This window comes from Pristiophorus japonicus, chromosome 3 (genome assembly GCF_044704955.1).
Source record: "Pristiophorus japonicus isolate sPriJap1 chromosome 3, sPriJap1.hap1, whole genome shotgun sequence".
NCBI classification, from domain to species: Eukaryota; Metazoa; Chordata; class Chondrichthyes; family Pristiophoridae; genus Pristiophorus; species Pristiophorus japonicus.
In genome coordinates this window covers 72,448,610-72,458,347 of record NC_091979.1, presented here as the reverse complement: position 1 = coordinate 72,458,347, position 9,738 = coordinate 72,448,610, and positions in this window count along the sequence as shown.

The following is a 9,738-nucleotide window of genomic DNA, read 5'->3' as shown; positions in this document are numbered from 1 at the left end:
ATAAATTGGCCAGAAAAAGCAACAAACCTGAGGACTGGAAGAAATTTTGAATTCAGCAGAGGAGGACAAAGGGTTTAATTAAGAGGGGAAAATAGAGTATGAGAAGAAGCTTACCGGGAACATAAAAACTGACTGCAAAAGCTTCTATAGACATGTGAAGAGAAAAAGATTAGTGAAGACAATCAGATTCAGGTGAATTTATAATGGGGAACAAAGAAATGGCAGACCAATTGAACAAGTACTTTGGTTCTGTCTTCATGAAGGAAGACACAAATAACCTTCCGGAAGTACTAAGGGACCGAGGGTCTAGTGAGAAGGAGGAACTGAAGGATATCCTTATTAGGCAGGAAATTGTGTTAGGGAAATTAATGGGATTGAAGGCCGATAAATCCCGCGGGCCTGATAGTGTGCATCCCAGAGTACTTAAGTAAGTTGCCCTAGAAATAGTGGATACATTGGTGATCATTTTCCAACAGTCAATCAATTCTGGATCAGTTCCAATGGACTGGAGGGTAGCTAATGTAACACCACTTTTTAAAATTATAGACCAGTTAGCCTGACATCAGTGGTGGGGAAAATGTTGGAATTAATTACTAAGGATGAAATAGCAGCGCATTTGGAAAGCAGTGACAGGATTGGTCCAAGTCAGCATGGATTTATGAAAGGGAAATCATACTTGACAAATCTTCTGGAATGTTTTTAGGATGTAACTAGTAGAGTGAACAAGGGAGAACCAGTGGATGTGGTGCATTTAGAGTTTCAAAAGGCTTTTGACAAGGTCCCACACAAGAGATTAGTGTGCAAAATCAAAGCACATGGTGTTGGGGGTAATATACTGATGTTGATAGAGAACTGGTTTGCAGACAGCAAGCAGAGAGTTGGGATAAACGGGTCCTTTTCAGAATGGCAGGCAATGACTAGTGGAGTGCTGCAGTGCTGGGACCCCAGCTCTTCACAATATACATCAATGACTTGGATGAAGGAATTGAGTGTAATATCTCCAAATTTGCAGATGACACTAAACTGGATGGCAGTGTGAGCTGTGAGGGGGACGCTAAGAGGCTGCAGGGTGACTTGGACAGGTTAGGTGAGTGGGCAAATGCATGGCAGATGCAGTATAATGTGGATAAATGTGAGGTTATCCACTTTGGGGGCAAAAACGCAAAGACAGAATATTATCTGAATAGTGTCAGATTAGGAAAAAGGGAGAAGCAATGAGACCTGGGTGTCATGGTTCATCAGTCATTGAAAGTTGGCATACAGGCACAGCAGGCGGTAAAGAAGGCAAATGGTATGTTGGCCTTCATAGCTAGGGGATTTGAGTATAGGAGCAGGGAGGTCTTACTGCAGTTGTACTGGGCCTTGCTGAGGCCTCACCTGGAATATTGTGTTCAGTTTTGGTCTCTTAATCTGAGGAAGGACGTTCTTGCTATTGAGGTAGTGCAGCGAAGGTTCACCAGACTGATTCCCCGGATGGCTGGACCGACATATGAGGAGAGACTGGATCAATTGGAATTTAGAAGGATGAGAGGGGATCTCATAGAAACATACAAGATTCTGATGGGACGGGACAGGTTAGATGTGGGTAGATTGTTCCCGATGTTGAGGAAGTCCAGAACCAGGGGACACAGTCCTAGGATAAGGGGTAGGCCATTTAGGACTGAGATGATGAGAAACTTCTTCACTCAGAGAGTTGTTAACTTGTGGAATTCCCTGCTGCAGAGAGTTGTTGATGCCAGTTCATTGGATATATTCAAGAGGGAGTTAGAGATAGCCCTTATGGCTAAGGGAATCAAGGGGTATGGAGAGAAAGCAGGAAAGGGGTACTGAGGGAATGATCAACCATGATCTTATTGAATGGTGGTGCAGGCTCGAAGGGCCGAATGGCCTGCTCCTGCACCTATTTTCGATGTTTCTATTATGGGGGTTACCATTTTGGCTCACCATTCACTACAACTTATTAAGCCACTTCCAAAAGAGCACACCAATCTGCCCAGGAAGGCAATGTTTTGAAAATAAAGATTTCCATGTTTGACAACACATTAACAGAAACTTGACATGAACATGAAAATTGGCTAAAATTTCAAGTGCCTACCCTTGTGTGTTGTTAGTTGGTATGATTGGACAAGGATGAGGGTGAGTGTGAGGAGTGGCTAGTAAGATGGGGATGTGATAATGTAGATATACAGAGAGGGATGAGTGGAGGTGCAATGTAAGTTGGCGTGTATAAGAATGTGCAGGAGTAGGGTCGGGAAGGCAGAGTTATGAGAACATGATGAGTCGCACAGCAGCATGAGGTTGACTGTGGCGTTGCAGTAACGTTTCGTGATCTACTGAAATCATTGAAACTTTTGCGTCACTGCAGCCAGGTCCTCCTGATGACATCCTTGCTTGTGCCCTCCTGTGCAATGTTCAACCAGGCTGCGTGGTGTCCTGGGGAGGTCTCTTCTGCCCATTGGAAGGGAAGAGAAACTCCCTGCATGCTGTAACTCATTCCGTAAGCATATAGCGAGAATGATGGGAGAACCAGGGTGCAGCCGTGCACCTTTGTACAGTGCTTGTCAGTGTTTGCAGTGCCTCAATGCTGCAGAACACTGACAGCACAACTGTCAAAATGAATGTGGGCATGGTCCCTTTAAGGAAACTGGCTGATGACACATCATCAAATTACATCATCAGTCATGCTTCCTTTTAATTGTCTGGGAACCTCGCAGGGTGGGCTTAACAAGCCCCATCAAGGCAAAATCACTTCAACAGAGTGCGATGGAAGCGGGGGCAGGGCACAGTCCGCCACTTACTGAGGTGGGCTAACTGCGGCCAAGGTAAGTAAAATCGTGACCATAGTTGGGAGTTGGGGGGCGGATGGAGAAATTATTTTTAGTTCATTTTCAAGCCTGAAATAAAAGATGCACCAGGAGTACGCTAGATGTTGGAGGCCTGAGGCGCACCTAAAATTGGGCCTTGAGCCTGATCAGCATTTTTCTGACATATTACGGATGTAAATTGGGCATCCAGAGGCAGCTCCATGAGGACGAAGTGGGGCTGACTGCCTCCCTGGCAATGGCGCACAAATAGGTTCTGGGAGGGGATAGGAGTCAATCAGGAGGGAGGGGCCGATCGGGAAGGGGCTGAGCGGGTGCCTGCAGTGGTCTTCGGAAACTGCATATTGGATGCTTAGGTGCCCGGATCACCTATCTACTGGACGTCTGTCCTAATATCCCCTAAAGTGGCTTGTTGTCAAATTTTATTTGATAATGCTCCTGCAACGTGCCATGGACTGTTTTACTACATTAAAGGCATTATATAAATACAAGTTATTGTTTTACACCTGTAAATGGGTGTGACATCAACAAATTTCTAGGCCATAGACTTTCATCAATTCAATGGACTGACTATCTGCTGCTGTTATCTTGCCAACTATCCAAGGTCTCTTAATTCTAAATTAATCGTGTCAATTTATATTAATGCCAGACACCAATCTCAACTATGAATTTATAATCAGCAAGCAGTTAATGCTTAATTACTGTGGCATAATTGAACTGCCTTTCCAACTTCTGTTACTTATTTTGTCAATTAACCCCATATATTGCTTATTTGCATAATATTTATATTTAAGTTCATCTAACTATGATTCTAGATTTAATAAACATTTGACTTTGTTGTCTGAATTCCTCTTTCTTTGTTGGCAAGGAACGGTTAATTCATTTGCTCAGAAGCTTGAACGGATCCTAATGGAAGATTGGTGGTGTAAATTCTAATAGAAACAAAACTGGTTGATGTAAGACAGTTCACTGGGCCAAATTTAGGCATCATTAATTCCTATGTTTAAATTGTGCAGTAAACCACAGATAGTTCTTGACAAAAAATTAGGATGATGGGTTAAGAATTTGTCTGGTGCCCTTGATGAATATTCTTGTCAGGATATTGATCCCACTGTACTTACAATGCATAATTAACACAGCTGCAAAATAAATATCTGCATATAATATGAGTAGATGCTTCTTTGCTGTCAATCTGCTTTTAACATTACCTAAGAAAAACTTGAAGAGCTAATCTTTTATAAGAACATAAGAAATAGGAGCAGGAGTAGTCCATTTGGCCCCTCGAGCCTGCTCCGCCATTTAATAAGATCATGGCTAACCTGATCATGGACTCAGCTCCACTTCCCTGCCTGCTCCCCATAACCCTTTATTCCCTTATCACTCAAAAATCGGTCTATCTTCGCCTTAAATATATTCAATGACCCAGCCTCCACAACTCTCTGGGGCAGAGAATTCCATAGATTTACAACCCTCTGAGAGAAGAAATTCCTCCTCATCTCAGTTCTAAATGGGCAGCCCCTTATTCTGAGACTTTGTCCCCTAGTTTTAATTTCCCCTATGAGTGGAAGTATCCTCTCTGCATTCACCTTGTCGAGCCCCCTCATTATCTTATATGTTTCGATAAGATCACCTCTCATTCTTCTGAACTCCAATGAGTATAGGCCTAACCTATTCAACTTATCTTCATAAGTCAACTCCCTCATCTCTGGAATCAACCTAGTGAACCTTCTCTGAACAGCCTCCAATACAAGTATATGATTACATAAAAACTCTCTCTCTCTGCCTAGATCACAGTCTATCTCTTTCTGTAAAATAAATTCATGAAAATATTTAACTTCTCAAAAAACGCTAAAGTTAATAAATGAGTTAACTTTTTTCCCAGGTCATTAGGAAAAAGAAACTCATTCAGATTCTGGGCAGAGAATTATAGTGATGCCTATTGGGAGAGTTGTAAATGCCGCACATGCTCAGAATACAGCAAGCTGGAAATTGCAGGCTGAAATTTGTAGCTGTCGTCTTTTCTGATGGCTCTTGAAAGAATATTAACGCAAGGTCCTAGGATTCCCAGAATTGCATAGGCCTGTGATAGAAAATGTAATTACAGGCATTTTGAACAAAGAATACATCATTAAAGCCATATCAAACACCAGAAAATGTGACTCCCTCGGTACTTGCAATCAGTTTTTTAATGCATCGTCTTCATTCCCAGATGGTTGTTTCTTAGGTTAGTGAAGGATTCAAGATGACGACCGAAAGGATGTTCAACCAATACATTATTTGCAGTGATTGGATTGCTTCTGCTTCTGCCTTTTGCTACTGGCATCTGTTTCTGACTGATAATTTTTTGTTGGAGGTTTTTTAGAATGGTTAATGATTAATTTTCACCCCGAGTTGCTATGCAATATTTGATATGTTCCACACCTGTTCAATTGTAATTTTTTGTTGTTTTATCAATAGAAAATTTGAGTCATGATGCCAATTGTTATGCTGTACAAGACAAAAGATGTGCTAGAATATTATGGGTTAGAGTTTCCACTTTAGGCCCAACCAGCAATTCACGCGCAATTTGTGCTTAAAATTGAGCTAGTTTCCCAAAATGAATTTTTGACTCAAGTTCCCAATCAAATTAATTTACATATTGCCAAACACAAAATCTTCCATGAACCAGCATTTTAGAATGCAATTGCTCAGCCGTGACTCAGTAGGTAGCACCCTCGCTCCTGAGTCAGGAGGTTGTGGGCTCAAGTCCCACTCCAGAGACTTGAGTACAAAAATCTAGGACTGACACTCCAGTGCAGTACTGAGGAAGTGCTGCACATTCGGAGGTGCCATCTTTCAGATGAGATTTTAAACCGAGTCCCTGTCTGCCCTCTCAGGTAGACGTTAAAGATCCTGTGGCACTATTTCGAAGAAGAGCAGGGGAGTTATCCCTGGTGTCCTGGCCAATATTTTTCCCTCAATCAACATCACCAAAACAGATTGTCTGGTCATTATCACATTGCTGTTTGTGGGAACTGGCTGTACACAAATTGGCTGCCGTGTTTCCCACAGTGACTACACTTCAAAAAGTACCTCATTGACTGTAATGTGCTTTGGAACCTCCGGTGATTGTTTTGTTTTCTTGCATTAAAAATATTCCTCGATATATTTTAGAGTGATTAACTTTGTCCAGTTTTATTAATGCAGCTGAAAATGGATTTATCACAAAAATAAGCCTTTTTAATAAGAGTGACTCATCCACCACCTGTGAATAATCTGAATTTTAAATAATTTTAAATAGCTTTAAAAAAAACTAGACAGAATAATTTACTAATTTCATTGGTGTGCAATAGTCAGTTTCCTAGTAAGCTCAATATTTTTTAATATTTAAAAGCTTTTAAAAGGTGCCTAAGTCTCCTTGCACCTAAAAAAAAATCCTTGAAGGCCCATAAACAGATGCAATTAGTGGAAACTTACAATGGTGATTAATTTGATCTGGGGGCATGGCCAGTTTAGTGGGCAGAGTCACTTCAGCGCAATTTTAAAAAACCAGCATAAAAGATCACGGAAACTCAATTTGCACTGGGCGCAATTTGCACTTGGATATCCTCCATCTTTTGCACTGGTTTGTCTGATTTTGGGCAATTAGTGCTGGAAAAACCAACACACCTAGTGGAAACTCTATCCCCTTATACTTTGCCAATTTCATACCAATACTGACTAGTTTGCTGGAATACCATCGGAATCCAATTTGATCTTTAGCAACTTTCTCCAGCAACATATCAATGTATTACTCTGAACTGAGGTATATGGAGTTACTCTATAAAAGGTGGTTATATTAAATAAATAAATGAAGTGAAGAATTTCACCTTGCCGCTCTCTGTTAATCTGTTCACCTTTTTGAAAACATACTGCAAAAAAAAACAATTCCAGTGGTGTTGAGATGGTGTTTGTCACCTTGTTAGGTGAGACTACCCTTATTTTTCATCTATCTTCCATATGTTATGACAGGCGACATATGTTATTACAGCATTTCAAAATCAGTCCTGACAAAACATACTGACTCGTATTGTCCTATTAAAACTGCTGAATTTTCAGGCAGGTGGAGGAAGAAGATGGGTGGTAGTCCTGTCCTACCAGAACTCTGACCATTTATGTGCACCAGCACTTTTTTCCCCCTAGTGATTGGAGCCACCAGTGGAAATCCCTCCATCTGATAGGCTTGCAAGAAGAGGAGAACCTTTTGGACCGATGTCATGCAGGTTATGTGAGAAGAGCTTTGTGCCTACCTGCATCTGCAGACAGAGATTAAAATATCTCACTTTGGCAGGTAATTAATGTGGGTAGAGTCTCATCTTCCCAAAAGAAGATGGAAGACCATACCCGATGGGATCACTAACATATTTGAATACCTGACTAACCATAATGATGGACGTTTTCTCAAAAGCACCCCAATCACAGTACGTCGTGATACAGTGGCACTGCAGGAAGACAGTTATGTCAGGGTGCTCAAGAGTCAGTATAGCCTAGTTGGCCACCAGCCATTTCTGCAGACCCTGGCACAACTACTTGGCAATGGTTATGGGCATCTGTCTTCTCAGGGGCTGGGTCAGGAGAAGACAGATGAAGTATTGTGCCATTTGCAGCAAAGACTGCCACAATCCATCACAAGTTGGCATATGCAGTGAAAATATTAGCTGTAGCCCAAAAATATATTGCACCTCCTTACAAGTGGTTATAGACCCACACTCGGATTGTGCACTATGGGGATGGTGTCATGGAGTGGCATGGAAGGCAATTCCCCACCTCCCTCCCTTCCATGTAGCTCCAGCTCTAATACAGTATCAAACAATGGATCACATGTTGGCCTGCTCTATTACATACTGCAGGCTCTTGCCTGCAACTTGGATTTCCCTTCCCTTCATTAATGCCAGCCTCTACTTAGTTCGCTACCTTTTTAGACTTGGCAAAAGCTATTAATAGAAAAGATGTCTCATGAGGCTCGAGAACTGAAACATTTTCAGAATGTTTGATCCCTTTTCGTGACAGCCTCCTTTAATTGTTCCCATCACTTTAAGTTTGACATAAGGCAATATTTTGCTTCTGGTGATAGTGTGCTCCTTACATCCACTCAAAGCTTCACTTGAAGTTATGCTAATAAGCGGCCTTCAGAAAATTAGAACACTTCATTTCCATCTGAGTCAGTCTAAAACCCACCATTAGCCATTGTAGTATCCAATGTGACATCTAAATTCTTTGATGCTCACTAACTTTGGAATACTGAACACCGCCAATAATTCCTTGCTTTAACCAAATGCTTGCCATTTCATCAGGAGATGTGCTTTGGGGAAATGATTGCATAAAAATAACAGTGAATTACTGATTTTGATTGCAAGGACAACACATACGGTTTCTCTTTAAAATATCTGTATTAACTTTGCAATGGTTATCAGTTTATCTAGGACACTGTTTCTGAAGTACATCCTAAGCCAGAGATGGAAGATGCAAATAATGCAAAATATGTTCAATTTTTAACTGCAACACTGTGAGAAATCATGAATCAAGAAATTGCAAATTATAAAAGAAATTATGATTTTATAAAAGAAGTAGGTATCCCAACTCAACAGATGAGACAGACTGATGACACAGGAGAATTTCCAGCCACATCAGATAAGAACCACACAGAGAGTTGTGTATGGAGAAAGAGTCATACTGAACATTGTGAGCTCAAAGTAAAGTGTGACCTTAGTCTTTTATTGCAGGTCTCCAGAATACCTCTCCAACCTGTGAAGTCTCCTTAAATACATGTGTTCCCAAGGGATTATGAGATCCCTTGGGACTCCAGGGGATGAGCCCTCTTGTGGCTGTACAGAGTAAATACAAGTCCACATACATAACAACACTCCCCCCCCCCCCCCCCCCAAAGTCAATAGTGTAACTATTTACAATGTGAGTCGATCTGGGGCCCTTCTTGCGCTGGTTGATCGTCTCAGTGTGAAAGCTGGTGTTGTTGAATCATTTGTTGGGCCCTCGCTGGGCTGCTGTGCAGCTGGCCTTGCTAGGCTGTCTGGTGTGTTGGGCCCTGCAGGATGCTGTGGATGATGGGTTCTGCTTCGTGGTCAACCGTGGTGCCGATTGCCACTGGTGTATATATTGGGGGATCAAAAAAGGTAGGGTCCAAGGTGGGTTGCTCAAGATAGTCCGTGAATCTGAGTTTGATTTGGTCCAAGTGCTTCCGGCGAATGCGTTCATTTGAAAATTTGACTTGAAACACCCTGCTCCCCTCTTTGACCACGACAGTGCCGGGAAGCCATTTGGGACCTTGTCCATAATTTAATACAAATACAGGATCATTGATTTCATTCTCGCGTGACACATTTGCGCTATCATGGTATGCACTTTGTTGAAGCCGCCTGCTCTCTACCTGTTCATGTAGATCACGGTGAACTAATGAGAGCCTTGTGTTAACTGCTCTTTTCATGAGCAGTTCAGCAGGTGGGATCCCAGTGACTGAGTGGGGTCTTGTGCGGTAACTAAGCAGGACTCTGGATAGGCAAGTCTGCAGTGAGCCTTCAGTTACCCTCTTCAAGTCTTACTTAATGGTTTGCACTGCTCTCTCTGCCTGACCATTGGACGCTGGTTTAAACGGGGCAGATGTGACATGTTTGATCCCGTTACGGGTCGTGAATTCTTTAAACTCAGCACTGGTAAAACATGGCCTGATGTCGCTCACCAGGACATCGGGTAAGTCATATGTGGCAAATATGGCCCGCAGGCTTTCAGTAGTGGCAGCGGACGTGCTCGCCAACATTATCTCACATTCAATCCACTTGGTGTACGTGTCGACAACCACAAGGAACATTTTACCCAAGAACGGGCCTGCATAGTCGACGTGTACCCTAGACCACGGTTTGGAGGGCCAAGACCATAAACTTAG